The 18,568-nt window shown below is 36.4% G+C and overlaps 1 pseudogene; it reads left to right on the top strand.

The window, feature by feature from the left end:
• The first annotated feature begins 14,710 nt into the window (after positions 1 to 14,710).
• LOC141583940 (small COPII coat GTPase SAR1A pseudogene) lies at positions 14,711 to 17,074 on the top strand (annotated as a pseudogene).
• Positions 17,075 to 18,568: the final 1,494 nt, after the last annotated feature.

Below are 18,568 nucleotides of genomic sequence, written 5' to 3'. Positions count from 1 at the left end.
CACAAGAGCAGAAAATCAAACACCGCATATTCTCACTCATAGGCGGGTGTTGAACAAGGAGAACACATGGACACGGGGAGGGGAGCACTACACACTGGGGTCTGTGGGGGGGGAATAGGGGAGGGACGGGGGGGTGGGAAGGTGGAAAGAGCTAGCATGGGGAGAAATGGCAGATACAGGCGAGGGGACGGAAGACGGAAAACCACACTGCCATGTGTGTACCTACGCAACAATATTGCATGTTCTTCACATGTACCCCAAAACTTAAAATGCAATTTAAAAAAATAATTAAAAAAAAAGAAATATCTACCTTCCAACTATGTCATTATATATCAAGGAAATAATCGGACCATCCTACATTTTGTGGTGGATAACCTTATAATTTAAATAGATTTCTTGACAATCATCAGCTTTTTATTCAAATGTCAGTAAATCACTCTATGGTTGACTGAATATCAATATTCTATCAAACATGAATTTTTATGTGTTAGTAGTATGAGTTAAAATTTGTATGGATTCTTTGAAAAAGAAGTCTCTAGAATCTTTAAAAAAAGAAAAGTTGATGAAAATGTTGTAAGTGGTTTTATTCTGGGCTACTGCTGCCCTTTTTGAAACGTAGGGTATTGGCCGGGCACGGTGGCTCAGGCCTGTAATCCCAGCACTTTGGGAGGCCGAGGCAGGTGGATCACGAGGTCGAGAGATCGAGACCAACCTGGTCAACATGGTGAAACCCCGTCTCTACTAAAAATACAAAAAATTAGCTGGGCATGGTGGCGCGTGCCTGTAATCCCAGCTACTCAGGAGGCTGAGGCAGGAGAATTGCCTGAACCCAGGAGGCAGAGGTTGCAGTGAGCCGAGATCGCGCCATTGCACTCCAGCCTGGGTAACAAGAGCGAAACTCCCTCTCAAAAAAAAAAAGAAAAAAAGAAACGTAGGGTATTTATTATGTGAAAGAAAAGAAAGAAAAATTATATATTTATATGAGAGAAACAGCCAAAATATTAACAGTTCATGTGTGAATATTGTTACATGGGCCTAAAGCCCGATTGGTTTCAGATCTTAGTCCTGATGGACTACAAGGTAAATCATATATCGGCCTTCAGACCACAGTGGAACTGTGTATGGTGCGTTGGCTACAATAGCTCTTTATGTGTATCTTTTACTATGGGGAAAAAGAACTGAATATGACACATGATATAGCTGAATGAATGTAGAGCAAAACATCATAATGGGATCGGAGGACTGGCCCTGTTGCTACTCTTTCCAAATCTTGGTTGGCACATTTATAAAATGATGATAGTTTCCTGGCCTACTTCACTAGATTTATACAAAAGATAAAGTGAGATGGTGTATGTGAAAATGTGTTGTTACTTAGTCCACTGTCTGCACTATGGAGATATTATTTGTAGATGGGGTAAATGAGATGCTGAGTTATACTTATTAGTGAATTTAGGACAAAAACAATAGTTTTTTTGGAGTTTTATATTAAAAGTAATAGGGTTAGGATCATCGAGAATGGTTTGGAAAGTTAGCATGATGTGTTTCACCTGGAAAGTAAACCCCACAATCCATACATCTTTTCCAAAGTATGAGTTCTTTATATTATTTAATTTATATCATTTGCCAAGTGATACAAGTAAGTTGGAAAAGGCAAATAATTCAACAAGGTTTATTTTAAAAAGAAGAGCTATCTTCTATCTACTATTCCCCCAAATATATAAAACACATACCCACTTCTCAAAGTGAATTATTTTCAACTTTTAGCTATTTGGTTGATTACATATTTAGTGCGTAACTTTATTTCAAAATAACATTTAACTGTTTCTTTTCTGTCTTAACTTTCCACAGTGAAAGATGCAACTTTGGCTTCCTTTCACACCATTCAACATCCTGGTCAGACAGACACAAACCTCCACACTCAACATGTGTATTGACTCACATACTCACACGTATGTGCGTGCACACACACACACACACACACACAGAGTCTTATTTCCTCTAATCAACCTAATAGGGTTATAACATAAATTTTAATTGGATAAATCATTTTTACTTTATTACAAGTATGTTAAACTATTCACTACTGCTACTTACCATTTTGACTTTGAACAAAGTTTTTACTTTCCCTATATTAATTGTGTTACGTGTTCATTTGCTTCATTTCCATGTTCTCATCACTAATTCATCCTCAGCCTTTCTGCCATCCATGTAATCCTCCTCTTAATAATTTCAAACACATCAGGTATGTTGTCTAATTCAGCTTCCTGGGCTCTCCCCTTGAACTCTCCATCTTCATTCTCACATTCTCCACTGGTGATTCTTTGATCTTCCTTTATTTCCCCAGAATATGATTCTCTGTCCTTTTTGCTATAGTAGCTTTCTTATTTCCAGGATCTCATGTTTTCTCCTATCCTGATTTACTCTCGTTTTAGTGGTGCACACCTCCAGAAAAGTCCTAAGAAATGGATTTGGCTGGGCACGGTGGCTCATGCCTGCAATCCCAGCACTTTGGGAGGCTGAGGCAAGCAGATCACATGAGGTGAGCAGATCGCCTGAGGTCAGGGGTTCCAGACCAGCCTGGCCAACATGGTGAGACCTCGTCTCTACTAAAAATACAAAACATTAGCTGGGTATGGTGGCGGAAACCTGTAATCTCAGCTACTTGGGAGGCTGAGGCAGGAGAATCACTTGAACCCGGGAGGTGGAGGTTGCAGTAAGCTAAAATTGCACCATTGCACTCCAGCTTGGGCAGCAGAGCGATACTCTGTCTCAAAAAAAAAAAAAAAAAAAGAAAGAAAGAAAGAAAGAAAGAAAGAAATTGATTTAATGGTTTCTTTTTTTAAGAACTTGCCTGTGGCAAGGGATGGCAAAATAGAGAAGATGACTTTGAGTCAAGAACTGCAAGAAGTTGGGTAGCAAATCATTCTCATAACTGGAGAGGAATTTTCTACTCCCAAGGGAAATGAATGTTTGGGATGTTCAAGTAAAAGCAAGGAGATTGGGTGCAGGGAGAGAATGAGGAGAAAGGTTCAAGAGGGTGAAATGTGAGAGACAGAGACAGATAACTCACACAAGCCTGGAGGAATTCTGCATTTTATTCTACATATAAGGGGACATTATTTAAGTATTTTGAACAGAGGATTGGCATAATTTTTTAAATTAATAATTCTTATAGCTTTGTAGAGAATAGATTAAGAATAAAAGTGATAAGAATAATAATGGCTGACACTTACGTATTGCTTACTATTTGCCACACTGTATTCAAAATGCTTTATATACATTATGTTGCAAAGTCCTCGCTACAGCTCTATGAGTTAGATACATTATCTTTCTCATTTTTACAGGTGAAGAAACTGAACACTGAGACATTAAATAACTTGCCCAAGGTCATAGAACAGGTAAGTGTATGATCTAGGATGTAAATCCTTGCAATGCACTTTCAAAATCTGTGCTTTTATTCCGGAGGTGACAAAGTGTGTGCAGGGATGTCAGTCTGAAATGGTTTGGGTGAGTGAAGTTGACAGTTTGGACAAGGGTGATAGTGGCAAAGTTGTTAAGAAGTTGCTGAATATGAGAAAGGTTCTGAAGACCGAGCTGTCAGAATTTGCTGATAGATCTGTGGAAAAGAAAGAGTGGGTGTCAAGGGAGACTCTGAGTTGTTTTGACTATAACAAATAAGTAAATGAGATTCCACTGATGAAGACAGCAAGCACTGTGGGGGCATGTTTGGAGGCAACAAATCAATATTTCAGTTTTGAACATGTTGCATTTGGATATCTATTAAGTGTTCAAGTGAAAATACTACATGGAAGTGGGATATTATTGGATACTGGAATTTAAAATAGATCAAGACCATGATACAAATTTTGGAGCCGTTCACGTAGACCCTGTATTTAAAACCACTGGAATGAAGGAATTCACCTAAGGTAAAAATAGAAAAGAGTGTTGAGGACTGAACTTTGGATCTTTACAACATGTAGAAGTCAGAATATTCACAAAAGAAAACTAATAACAGAGTCACCAAAGAAATAGAAGGAAAACCATCAGAACATGAAGATTCAGAGACCAATTCATATATACTCCATGAAGGAAGGATTGGTCAACAGAAACAAATGCTTTTGAGGGATTTAAAGAGAAAATGAGCACTGATTATAGAATTTGGAAATGAAAAGGTCACGGGTGACCAAGAAAAGAGCTTTTTTTTTTTTTTTTTTTTTTTTTTGGTAAAGTGTTAGAATAAATACAAAGGAAATAGGTGGAGAACAGTGAATGAAGCAGAATACAAACTTTTTTGATGAATTTTGCTGTAAAGAACAGAAAAATACTAGAAGGGGATGCTGGGACAAGGGAAGTTGTTAATGGGAATTGTCTAAGAAGTGGATGAACTTGATGATGCAATAGAGTGATCTGATGATTGCAAAAGCAAAGGCCATGAATAAAAAAAAGTATATGATGTACAATGCACAAATGGAAGGACTGACCTTAAGAGGAGGGGTAATTTGGGGTGGATATGGATATTCTCTTTTCTTTGCACCTGTTTACGCAATAAAATAAAAATGCAAGCTAGTGAGCTAAGAGTGATGGTCAGGGAGGGTATTTTGCCTGCTAGAAGAGAGAAGGGACTGGGTAAACTAATCATTTCAGAGAGTGGAAGAGACAATGGGACAATGGAAAATGGGAGGACTGCTGAGTGGCTGTGATGTGTGTGGTCATGAAATTCAAGGGAGATGTTAGTGAAGTGGTGCATTTTTCTGCAGTCATATCCACCTGCTGTAGTGCAGATGGAGAAAAGCCTGAAAGTTAGATTCAACAAGGAGAGTTTGAGAGACAATGAAGATTGGGGCAAGAACATTCTTTTCACTTGGGCTTCAGATCTAACATCCATTTCTCTCCTCTCAAATGGAGTCCGCAAACTTTCTATAAAGGTCGTATAGTAAAAATGTTAGGCTTTGTGAGTCATACAGCCTCTGCCACAACTACCCAATCTGCCATTACAGCATAAAATTATCAGAGGACAATAAGTAAATGAATGAGCGTGGCTGGATTTCAAGTAAATTCTATTCACAAAAACAGGTGGCAGACCAATGTTTGCCCACTCCCACTCTAAGAGACATTCCAGGCCCCTTGATCTAATGTCATTTCTTCCACACTGAAGTCACTCTCATTTTATCTTGTTTAATTTATTCTTTTATTGCTCTTCTCACTGGACTCGAATCCGCCTGAGAGCATATTGCTCCCTGGGGCCCAGAACAATGACCAGCATGTTAGACAGTTAATACTGAATGGATGTTTACATAGGTTGATTTGGGTGAAGCTGAAGGAGGACTTCCCAGATGAGGAAGTGCCCAGGAACCATGCCACCAGATAAAGACATTAAAAAAACAGTCGAAAACACAGTGCTACATGATCATATATGCCATGTCTCTCCTGTCAAAAAAGGCATTGGTTGATCTGTGCTCTTTCAAAGGTCAGAATAGTGAAAAGTCACAGTCTGGTAGCAGCAACCTCTGTATCAAACTTTCCCTGAACCCCATATATTGTTAAATTCCTACCTTCTTTTTTCTATTTAATACCCACAAACATTTTTAAACATGTAATTATCGAAGTGTTTATTTTTTCCAATACTAGCTTCCCAACTAGAATGTGAATTACTTGAAGGCAAAGCAATGCTCTTTTAATCTTTGTATGCAAAACCCGTTTACCATTGTGAGTGCTCAGTAAATGCTTGTCTGTCATAGTATGTGCTCAGTAAATCAATGCTGAAGAGAGGAATGGAAATAGGGAGGGAGCAGGGAAAGAAGGAATTAACTGCATGTGAAGTAGAAATCTAAACCTGAAAGAGGTTCGACCATTAGCTGATCTGCCCCTGCTATCAGGGAATACAACTTCTTTCATGTTATTGAATTTTTGCTCTCCCTACAGGTGCCAACCCACTCTTCCTTTTTCATTTACCACGTAACTACTGTATTTTACTGTGGTACAGGGCACATAAATTTCCATCTTTCATATAGAGCACTGCTGTTGTTATTCTCTGTAACATTTCAAAATATTAGAATATATAACAGAGAGAATAGCTGCACTTGGATAGAACCCTGTATGTTGCAAGTGAGTAATAAAGGCATCATATATTCTTTCCAAGGTTATGGTTACACAAAATTCTTAATGAAATTTATGCATAAACAGGAGTCAGAGAGATAAGAATGAACTAAATTTGGCTTTTTAGCTATGTAGCAATGTATTGGATTATACATTACAGGGATGGTACACATACTTTTATCCAGATAATCATATGTATGGCTCTACAAATAATATATGTTTGTTCTTTCAGCTTAGCAAATTATAACATGGTGTTTGGGGGCAGGGTATGGTTTGGATACCAATGTAACTGGCAGTTGACCTTAATCTTTAGTGTTTTTGATTATATATAATTTATTTTAATTGCAGAGAAGCACAGAATTCAAATTTAACTTTGGCATGGCTTTCGTTACAACATAATATAGATAAATCACACTACAATTGATCTTTATGCCAGTTTGGTCTAACACAGGCTATTTGATCATTAGCATTTTGTGTTATAAATAAATCATAAAAGAATAAAAAATGCGATGACTTGGACTTAACATTTTATATTTCTGCAAGAATACACATTGACTGTAGATATTATTTTTGGAAAACAGGAAAAGCATGTTAGCTATGAAATCATTTATAATTACAATGTTCAGAGATAACCACATCATATATTTTGATGTTTAAGCTTCTAATCTTTTATATGTTTCTATATTAAAGAATTAATAATGAAAATCAAAGTCAAACTGACCATAATACTTTAGATATTTAGACATACTATTCTCTGAGAAGTTAAATATATATGAAAATAAATAGAAAAATACATTTACCTTTTTAATTTCCGTTTCTGCATTTTCTCACTAGCACATAAACTCCCTGAGGGGAGAGATTGTATTTTTTTAAACTCTTCTATCTCCATTGTGTAAAACAGGCTTGACACATATGTGATCAATGAATGAATTAATAACTAACATTTTTGCATTACATTTCAGAATTTCAAGAAGAGTTTTAGTATTCAAAAAATTATTTTTAATGGTTATGAGGTTGTACTGTAATTCATCAAACCAATCTTTATTTGATGGTCACTTAAGTTCATTCCAAATTTTACTTAGATAAAAATAAAATATTTGTTTACACTCTTTTTTTTTTTTTCAAGGTAGAGTTTCACTCTTGTTGCCCAAGCTGGAGTGCAATGGCATGATCTCCGCTCACTGCAACCTCTGCCTCCCAAGTTCAAGCGATTCTCCTGCCTAAGCCTCCCTAGTAGCTGGGATTACAGGCATGCACCGCCACACCTGACTCATTTTATATTTTTAGTAGTGAAGGGGTTTCTCCTTGTTGGTCAGACTGGTCTCAAACACCCGGCCTCAGGTGATCTGCCCACCACAGCCTCCCAAAGTGCTGGGATTACAAGTGTTAGCCACTGAATCTGGCCTATTTGTTTATATTCTAATAGCATTATTCTTTTGTTATAATTAAATAAAATTAGAATTGTTCTTCTAATTTTATTTAATAGACAAGAATGATATTATATCACAATAATTGCAGTAGGAATTCTTGAATCCTGAATTAAATAAAATCTGTCTGAAGTTTATAATTAAATTTAGTGTTGGCTTTGTTTTCATATATATATATATATATATATATATATATATATACGCTTATTATTTTGAAAAAATATATACCTATTTTTATGCTACTAAGATTTTTTGAAGGTTTGGTATGAAACTCTATCAAAACTCTTTGGCATTTGTTCTATTAACATGATGATATAGATTATCAAAATTTTCTAATAGTAATTTTTTAACATATGGATTTACTCATGGTATATTCTGTTTTATACACTGTTGGCTTAAGTTAGCTGGTATTTGTTTTAAATTTGTATCTGTTTATTTAGAAGGAAGATTTGTCTATAATTTTCTTTTATAGGGCGGTCTTTGTCAGTTTTTTATTAAAAAGCTTGGCTAAGTTCACTAAGATGGTTCATTTAAATTCTTTCTATGCTCTAGAATGGTTTATTTATATAAACATTACATGTTCCTTAGAAGTTTGAAGGAAATCGCCCATAAGACTCTTGAGAACCATGTCTTTTTGAATAGCCGAGTATTTGAAAATATATTTCCATTATTCCATGACAATCATATGCTGTATAAAGTACAGCATAACTCATAGTTCCTGAAAATGCAGTTTCATAAAATTGCACAGATTTCTTTATTTTATGACACTAATCTTTAATCTGCTAATCAGTAATATCAGTCTCTGAAAGGAGAATAAAGCATACAATGTTCCCCAAACTCATTTATTATAGAACCCCATCTCCATTTTTATGACACACTTTTAACATCTCACAAAACAAAGAGAAACTATCAAAGCTGCTTAGAATATAACATTATAGCCATCCAGCCAACAGTGATTCCAGGCTCTGGTGTTGATTCGTTGTGTGACCCTAGACACGTTACTCAAAATAAGAATATCTAATCAAGGGATTATGAAAATAATTAAATTTGCATAGTAGCATGAAGTATATCATATTTTTTACTCTTCTCCTAGATTATTTTAACTCATTTCTCATTTCAAGTATTTTTGTGTTTCTTTTAATGACTAAACAGACATTATGGTTTTTTTTCTTTCAAAATCTACTGTTGTATTTACCAGTTCTATTGTTTTACATGTCCTAAATTTCTCATTTCTGATCTTACATTTTTATTTTCTTTTTCTATATTCTCAAAACTGAGAGGCTTATGTCAGGCAGTCTCCACCCCTGTTCCTAAGTCAAAAGGCTGACTTGGCTTGCTATTTCTTCACAGACCAGACTTCAGATCATGAATGCATTTATTGGCAGGGCAAATTGGTATATTTTCCTCCCCCCTCCTTTTTAGTATAAGTTCTACCTTTAATTATACAAGTCCAGTGCTTACCTCAGTATGTTTTAATATCATATGTGAACTTAAATTCTCTAAATATTAGTATCATCAGTTAATGAAAGTCTCAATTTCTCTAAATTAGATGAAAAAATGACAACATTTTACCTTCTCTTTTGTGCCTTCAACACCAGTTCTTATTAAAATTGTGTTGACATTTGTATTCAGTCTTATACACATATCCATAGCAATCATTTTTATTTCTGTATGAAATTGTGCTTCCACCAGCTGTTTCATACATGCTTCACTCATTTTTGAATACAATGACATTGAAAAGATTCTTAGGTAATTTCAATGAATCTGCATTTATTATATTAGGGAGGAAAACACACTATTCTTTTTTTGCAGAACTGAATTTTGTTGGTTAGTATTTTATGTAGAATTTTTGTGTATGTAATCACAACGAAGATTGACATTTAGGCTATTTAAGAAATGAATTACTACTTTGCAACATCTTTATTGATACTTAGCAAAATTTATTTTTGCTTTGCTAAATAAGTTAGGGCTAATTTTTCTAGGGCTACACTAATTTAACATTATCAATATCATTTCCTTAAAGTCAGACTCAGTCTTGGAATTTTTTTTGTCAATGGTCGATCTATGATCTTTCCAAATCTTTGTCTCTTTTGTTCTCTACAGCAATGCTTGTAACAGCATAGATGCTAAATAAACATGCATTGAATGAGCAAACCGAAGAATAATTTAGCTGTAACTAGTCTATTAATTTTTCTATTTTGCTTTGAGTTATTATGCTACAAAATAATCATTCCTAAGCAATGATCTGCTTCTTTCTCTCTTTTTTTAGTTGTTGAAGTAGCACTCTTTTTTAAAATTATTTTTTCTAGTATTAAAATGGCACTCAAAAATTATATAAATTTAAGGTGTACAATGTTTTTCGATATACATATTAGATGGTGAAATGATTTCTACAGTCAAACAAATTAATATGTTTATCATTTCACATAGTTTTTTTTGTGGTAAAAGTACTTACAAATCTACTCTTAGCAAATTTTCAGTGTGTCTCACGGTATTGTTAGCTACAGTCCTCATGCTGCACATTAGCTATCTGGACTTGCTCATCCTACATAATTGCAAGTTTGTACCCTCTTACCTGCATTTCCCCATTCCCCACCCTTATATCCTTGTTGCTGTACTCTCTCTTTCTGTGTATTGGAGTTTTGTTTATTTTTTTTGTTTTAAATTCCACATGTAAGTGAAATCATTCAGTGTTTTTCCTTTCTGTGTCTGGCTTATTTCACTTAATGTCCTCCAGGTTCATCCATGTTAACAAAAATGGCATAATCTCTTTGTGTTAAAAGGGTGAATACTGTCTACATACATGCACACATATATAATGGATGTATATCACATTTTCTATATCCATTCATCTGTCAATAATCACTTAGGTTATTTCCATATCTGTATCTTGGCTTTTGCAAATAATGCTTCAATGGGCCTGAGGGAATAAACATCTTTATCAGGTGGTAATTTCATTTATATCCAGAAAAGGGATTGCTTGAAATCTCTTCCAAGTATGTGACACATCTCCTTTATCATTTCAAATTATGTATATTTATATTGTCTAATAAAGATCTCAAATATTTGATCTATTTTGTCTTTCCATCAAACTAGCTTTTGTCTTCTATTTAATTTTATCCTTTATCTTCATTAATTACTGCCTTCATCATTTCTTTGGTTAATATTGTACTTTTTTTCATGTAAGTTCTTCAGGTACTATGCACTAAATTTCTTAATTTATGTCTTTTTCCCTCTAATAATGAATGAATTTAATTTCTATTGTATTTCAATAGATTGTAATTTTCCTTTTGATACGCATGTTAGGAGAATGTTCCTCAATTTCCTGGTGATTAGAATATTGAATATTATCTATGCAGGCTTTTTTTCCCCCAGGGTAAAAATCTCATAAGATAAAATTAATCATTTTAAAGTAGAAATTCAGTGGCATTTAGTACATTGATAATGATATGTAATCACCACCTCTATGCAGTTCTGAAAGATTTTCATCATCCCCAAAAGAATGCTTGTACCCATTAAGCAATCAACCCACATTCCTGTCTCTACCCCCTCTCCCACTCAGATTCTGGAAACTACTTGTCTACATTCTGTATCTATCGATTTATCTGTTCTGGATATTTCATATAAACTAAATCATATAAGTGTGACTTTTTGTGCCTGACTTCTTTCAATTAGCATGACATGCTATCTACACCGCCATCTGCAACAACCAGTTCAAGAAGTCAAAACACAGCCCCTGTAGCAGTTGACCCAAAATGGCCAGGACTTTGTCAATAGCTGAAAGCCTTTCTAATTCCTCTCTGTCCCACTGTCAACTTAAGACAACCAAGGAAAGCCAAATTATATAGGATGCACCACTTCTAATTAGCCTGCCTACAGCTTCCCATTTCATCTGCCTCCAATCAGGGCATACCTGAAGCTTTCCCTTTTTCTTTTCTCCGCTGTAAAGTTCTACTCTGCCTGCTTTTGAATTTCTTTCAAACACAAGTGATGGCAGTTGACTCCCTTGCTGTGGAAGTGCTAAACAAATAGTGTTTGCCTGCACTGATTCTGGTGGTCTTTATTTCCACACTCAAATGTGCTGTATATATTAGCAGAAACTCAGTTTCAGTGTCACTGTATCCTTTCCCCTTTCTGAATCTTAAGGATTCTGCTCAGTTTCATTTATTGTTTGATTAATTCTTTCACAGGTGTTTCCCTCAGTGTAGCTACATTGGCAATATGTTTTTAAAATTCTTGCACATCATTAGATGTCTTCCTATTCCCTGTAATGTGCATGCTGTTTTAATTAAGGACAAGATTTCTTCAATATAGTTTTCCCTCTTAGTTATCAATTGCCCTCATCTACTGTCTTAAAGTTTCTAGTTATGTGGATGAGAAATGTAATTCTTCTTCTTTTGGGGAAAATATTTTTTAACACTTGTTTTAGTTGATTTTTCGTTGCTGTAACAGAATACCTGACACTGGGTCATTTATAAATATAATAATTTATTATTATTTGTAAAGATAATAGCTTATTTTGCTCACAATTCTGGAGGCTGGGAAGTCCAAGATTGAGCAGCCCATCTGCTGAGTGGGATCTTGTGCTGCTTTAATTCATGACAGAAAGTGCAAGGGGAAATGGGCACATGCAAAAAGACACACAGGAGAGGCTGGGCTTGCTTATAGCAACTCCTTCTCTCAAAACTAACCAATTCCCACAGGAAAAGTCACTTATTATTGGAGAGTGCATTTGTCTATTCATGAAGGCTGTGTCCACATCATCCAAACACCTCCCATTAGGCCACATATCCTAACACTACCAAAATGAGAATCAAATTTCAACATGAGTTTTGTCAGCAGGTGGGGTAATCACATTCAAATCATAGCAACACTTAAGATTTCTCTAAATAGGAGCTCAGACATTGTACCCGGATATGCTGGGTTATGTCTTCTTATCAATCTTGAACTCAGACACCCTCTTTACCTGTAGGCTCAGGTATTTTTCATAAGCTTAGGTAAGCCTTTTTGGTTGTTGTTATTTTTTTTCCCTAAAATGTTCCCTTTCTACCTTATGGCACTTTTATCATTTCATAAATATTCTATGTTTTCCTTCATGATTTGTGTCTAAAATTATATTCATTTTAAAATACATTTGCACTTGATCTCTAAGTCTACTAATTTAGTTCCCTATACAAATCACTCACTTTAGTACTGAATTATTTATTTATGAAATTATTATTTTTACCCCAGGATGTCTCTTTAGAGCTTCACTAAAATCTTTCTAAGTGTTCTATTTTTTATTATTTTTATAATGAAAATGTGATCTGTCTCCTTCAGCAGTTGTTTTACTAGTTATGCATTTTTATTCATTGCCTTATTCTTCATATTTTTTACTGGGCTTCTTTAAGTGGATTCTTGAGATTTTATAGCTCTCCAAAGCACAAATGCTTTGTCCTCTTGTGGGGCAGAGAGAAGAGGTACATTCATGCAGGACCAAAAACTACCTTCTTACGGTGTCCAGAAATCTCCTTTCAGATCTGCTACTTTCTGGTCTTTGGCCTCACGTTCCTGATGCTAACCTTAGGATTTTCCCACCCCAATAGAGCCAAAATAAAATCCATTATTTTCACCTCTGTCTGGAGCCCCACACAGTCTAACATCACAATTGCCTAGCACTTGCACAGAGGCACCAAAACTGTTGACTCAGGATAAAATGGTTTGAAAGCAGAAGAGGGTGATTTTCCAGGAACCATGTTGCTGTAATCCTTTTGTCTATAAGCAAAAGTAGATCAAGTATGCATAAGTCACTTTCTCACTCACTCTTTCAAGCTATATTATGTACGCCATTGTAATCCCTCTCTTACTTTTTCAAGCTGTTTTATGTCACTATCACCTTTTTCAGCTGTAATAAACACAATACCCAGGGAGCACTTAGAGGGAGAAGAGGTTGATAAGCAGCTCAATCTCTTTCTCTCTCTCTCTCTCTCTCTCTCTCTCTCTCTCTCTCTCTCTCTCTTTCTTAAGGGACAGAGTCTTGCTGTCACCAGGCTGGAGTGTGGTGGTGTGACCTCAGCTCACTGCAACCTCTGCCTACTTGTTTCAAGAAATTCTCTGCCCCAGCCTCTGGAGTAGCTGGGATTACAGGTGCCTGCCACCATTCCTGGATAATTTTTGTATTTTTAGTAGAAATGGGGTTTCACTGTCTTGGCCAGGCTGGTCTTGAACTCCTGACCTTTTGATCCATCCGCCTCAGCCTCCCAAAGTACTAGGATTACAGGCATGAGTCACCACACCCAGCCAGCTCAATCTCTCTTTCTTTTGATCAGCATCCTCAGCAAGTTGCTTTCAGCTTCACAAAGTTGTTTACAAAGGCAGAAAGGAAAGAGTGGTGAAGAGATAATGCTGCCCCCATTTTCACATAGAAAGCTTTCCTTAGATGATACATTCTATCTCATTGTTCAACTCGGGTTACATGATTTCCCTTAGCTGCAAGAGAGCCTGGGAAAGAGAGTGACTCACATTCTTAACATTTCTCATGGTGAGAGAAGGAAGTTATTAATAGGCAGGCAACTGATACGGCTTGCCATTTTCTCAGGGAACTATTAGGGGTTAAGTCATGGGTTAGAAAATTGTCTCTGGCTAGCTAATAAATCCTTTTCTTCAATTGGGTAATGGCTGCCTCCTTCTGCTTATACAATGTCCATGTGTGGGAGCGTAGTATTGAAGACAGACATGTCATTTCCCCAATATCTCTTGTCCTGCTATTCTGCCTCAAGGACTCATCTGTGCTTTGTGTTTAAAAATTCCTCCAGAAATCTGGCATATCTTTGATCAATAGTCCTAGCTTCTAACATTGTTGAACATTTACATTTACTTTTAAGATTTCATAAGAATTTCATTGGAAAGTTGATAAAAGGTGTGTGGTGTGGTTGCTGAATGCCCTTGACTTTGGTGCCAGAATTGGCATCAAGGACTTGGCCCAAGTGACTCCGTAATGAAGCAGATGCTCCTTTGCATTCACCCAAGTGCATGATGTCAGTGGCTGCAGCCACAGACGACTGATGTCACCCAGGGCAAGGTGAGGGCAGATCAGTTCCTGTTAACCACAATTCTTTATACAATCTTGAGAAGATATTTTTCAGGGTATAAAAAGAAAGCCTAATTGACAGCCAAGAGCTTAGTTGCTCCAAAATTGTTAATGAACAAGGTAATAACAGGTTTTACTTTTTGAAATGGTAAAATTTTTCCTCTAAAAATTTCTGCTAATTTTTGGGAATTGTGATAAGAGAATAATTCCCTTAATGTTAGGTGATCAATTTATGCTACAGTAAATCATATGGCATATAGTGACTGCAAATGATCTAATTATTGAAGGCAGTTTCCGGAGGGATCAGAAAAGGCAAGTCAGTGTTAGCAAAGTCCAGGCAGAGGCCTAGACTATACTGAACTATATTGTTTAGATTTTTTTAAATACTGAATTATTAAAAAACAAATATTTTAACAAATGAGCACAGTTTTATATGGTGAGAATGAAGTTAGTAGTTTGTGATTGTTTGGCTAGCCATGAAGAACCTTCTATTCCAAATGAGAGGTTTATCTAGTCATGATGAAATATTTTGTAGAAGAGGATAAACTAGAAAAAATTAACAGTAGATTTAAAAAAAAAAAAACTTTCATATGACATATTTTCTTTCTAATTCTTAGAGAGCAAAGAACTCATCACAGCCTGTTACATTGATTTAGATAAGCCCCAGATGTCTAATTCCCAAACATAAAACATTCTGGTGTCTCATGGTATCTTGCCACTCAAAATGTAGTCCACAGGTTAGCAGTATCTTATACTTGGGAGCTAGCTAAAAAATGTAGAACCAGCACACCCAGCAGGAAGCTGGTTTGTGTGCTCTGAGTGAGGGTCTAAGCCACCCACCATTTTGCAGGAGGAGCCCCTTAAGCCGTAGTAAGCATTTATAATGTCTTTCATCTTTGAATGGTTCTACAGTGGCTTCAGCAGTGTGCTCCAGTTCCTAGGACTTGATAAGGAATCTGGAAAACTTGTACTCTTATATTTAAACAACATAAGGAAACCATTCTTCTTCACATGATCCAAGATGACAGATTGGGCCAACATATTCCAACACTACATCCAACATCAGAAGAGCTAACAATTGCTGGAATGAATTTTACAACTTTTGATCTTGGTGGGCATGAGCAAGCATGTCAGGTTTGGAAAAATTGTCTCCCAGCAATTAATGGGATTGTCTTTTTTTGGACTGTGCAGATCATTCTTGTCTTTTGGAATCCCAAGTTGAGCTTAGTGCTTTAATAACTGATGAAAGAATATCTGATGTGCCAATCCTTATCCTGGGTAACAAAAATTAACAGAACACATATAATCAGTGAAGAAAAACTTCATGAGGTATTTGGGCTTTATGGAGAGGCCACAGGAAAGGGGATTGTGACCCTGAAAGAGCTGAATGCTTGCCCCATGGAAGTGTTCATATGCATTGTGCTCATGAGGCAAGGCTACGGGGAGGATTTCTGCTCGTTCTCCCACTATATTGACTGAAGTTTTGACAGTGAAAATCGGAGTTTTGCTTCTCCAGACTTATCCTATTCACAGCTTCCTCATGAACTTTTCTAATACAACAAGGAAAGCTCTCCAACCATGCCTGGCATTGAGAGGCCAGGAGTCTCTGTCAACTCTCTCATTACCCAGTGGTGATATGTGCTCTTCTCCACACCATTAGGAGGTAATGTTGCCCACATGCTGGTGCAGGTCAGTATCCTGGGACTTGGAAGCTGGCAGGATTTGCCAGGTAAAGCTGTGCGCCATCATGGGACACCTGAAAAGAAAGACGTCTCACCACTGTAATTGATTTCAAAAGAAAGCAATTCTATTTTTTTTAAAGGAAATGTTGTTAATGTAATTGGTATCCCTCCTAACTTTTTTAGTGCAAGTTAGTGGCAGGTTTCACTGTGGTAAGTTAGGGTCATTCCTCATCAAGGAAAGTGTAGTAGCTTGTTTGCTATGGAGGAGTTAATTATAGAGTGGGTTATTCATACTTACAAAGTTACAGATTTCAGCCAGGCTCTGCTTTTATGATTTTGTGAAATTTCATTTCTATAGCACCTTCCTTTTTCATTTTCAGTTATAAAACATGACTTTCACTTTTTAAAAGCGTTGAGAACTTCTCTCATGTCACATACTGCAGGTGTGTCAGTTACTTCTATGTAGATTCTAAGGGAAAATTTTTCTAACCAGGAAGACCAGACAAAGTTAACAGTTTAAGTGCTCTTAATTCTGTGAGTTGATGACTTAAAAGTATTGTAGCAAGGCTGGGCATGGTGGCTCACACCTGTAACCCCAGCACTTTGAGAGGCTGAGGCAGGTGGATTACAAGGTCAAGAGATCGAGACCATCCTGGCCAACATGGTGAAACCCTGTTTGTATTTTTTGTAAAAAATACAAAAATTAGCTGGGCATGGTGGTGCACACCTGTAGTCCCAGCTGCTCGGAAGGCTGAGGCAGGAGAATTGCTTGAACCCGGAAGGCGGAGGTTGTAGTGAGCCAAGATTGCACCAGTGCACTCCAGCCTGGCACCTGGCAACAGAGCAAGACTCTGTCTCAAAAAAAAAAAAAAAAAAAAGTATTGTAACACTTGTTTGGATCCAGAAAAATTTACTCAGTGAGCTTTAACATTTCCATTTGCAGAATTTGGCTGCAAATATTAGGCTGTTCATGAACTCTTTTTCTGACATCTTTTCTCCTTAGATATCTATGTTGTTGGTATTAAAGTATCAGTTAACGTCTGTAGCTTTTCCAGGTTTGCTTGTTTTTTAAGTATGAAATTGTCTTTCTCCATTGCAGAAATAAGCTGGGGGAAACACTAACCCAAAAACTTTCTGTAGAGCTGTTCCTTTGGAGGCAGCATCACTTATTGGCAGTAAACAGTATGTATAAAAGCACCAGCATTCCTACTAGGGTGATGAGGTTTCATTTTATAGCATTCTGTTTTCCTACTGCCACATGTGAAATTGAATTTTGGTGATATTAACCTATATTCGACCCTTGTATTAAAAGATCAAACGATAGATCTCCTAGGTAAAGATAGAGCATAGGAGATGAAAAGTTGAGAGGGTATCTGTATTCTAATGTGAGAATAGGGAAATTGTGGACAACATATCGCTGGGGTAAGAGAGTATGCTTCTTTAGTTGGAATATTCATTCTTAGTCTTCAGTACTGACTTGTTGGGAAAGCATACTTTTTCACTGCTGGATACTGAATGCAGAGCTCAGTGAAGTATATGCCTGGGAAGTGCATGCATTTCGCTTATTAGCAAGCAAAGCTGAATTAAGGCAATTGTTGGTTTGGAAAAGTGTTACAGCCTTAAGAGAAACAAGCTATCTAATAGTGAATGAACTATGTAATTAACTTGGGTACTTTCAATTTTTTATGGTTAAAGGTTCCCCATACTTCTCTCTTCAGAGACATGAGAAGTATGATTGCTTCAGTGTGCATTTTCTTGCTTTTTTTCCTATTTGTCCCTAGTCACTTTGTTGCAAGCTAAAAAACTGTGTTCTACATAGGGCAGCTCTTTTTGAAAGTATTTTATCACACTGGAAAAAGAGGATTGAAAAATCGGTTAGAACCAGTGTATTTCTTGCCCCAGGAAACACTATTCCAATAATAAAATAGCTGAAAGAAGCTGCTGTGTGGAGCTTCAGTACCTCGTACAGGAATTCCAATGAATTAAGACTTTTCAGTCTGTTTCATCAGGGTACATCTATGTCCTATTTCAGTAAAACAATCATTTACAAAAGAATGTTAATCTGTATCCTAAGCATTTAAATAAAAAGTTAAAACAAAACAGAACCGTAGAGCCTTAAGCAGCATTACATCTACTGAACCAGAGTCTCATTTTACCAGATCCCCTGGCACATTGATGGAGAAGCACTGACATAGCCTCTGAGAGTGGGGATAGCATGAAAGTGAGAAGGCAAAAACCGATCACCTTATTTCAAGACACTGTGTTGATTATGTGGTTTAAATTTCTTTATTAGT

Source organism: Saimiri boliviensis, chromosome 3, assembly GCF_048565385.1.
Source record: "Saimiri boliviensis isolate mSaiBol1 chromosome 3, mSaiBol1.pri, whole genome shotgun sequence".
NCBI classification, from domain to species: domain Eukaryota; kingdom Metazoa; phylum Chordata; class Mammalia; order Primates; family Cebidae; genus Saimiri; species Saimiri boliviensis.
This window is presented reverse-complemented; position numbering and strand designations above follow the sequence as displayed.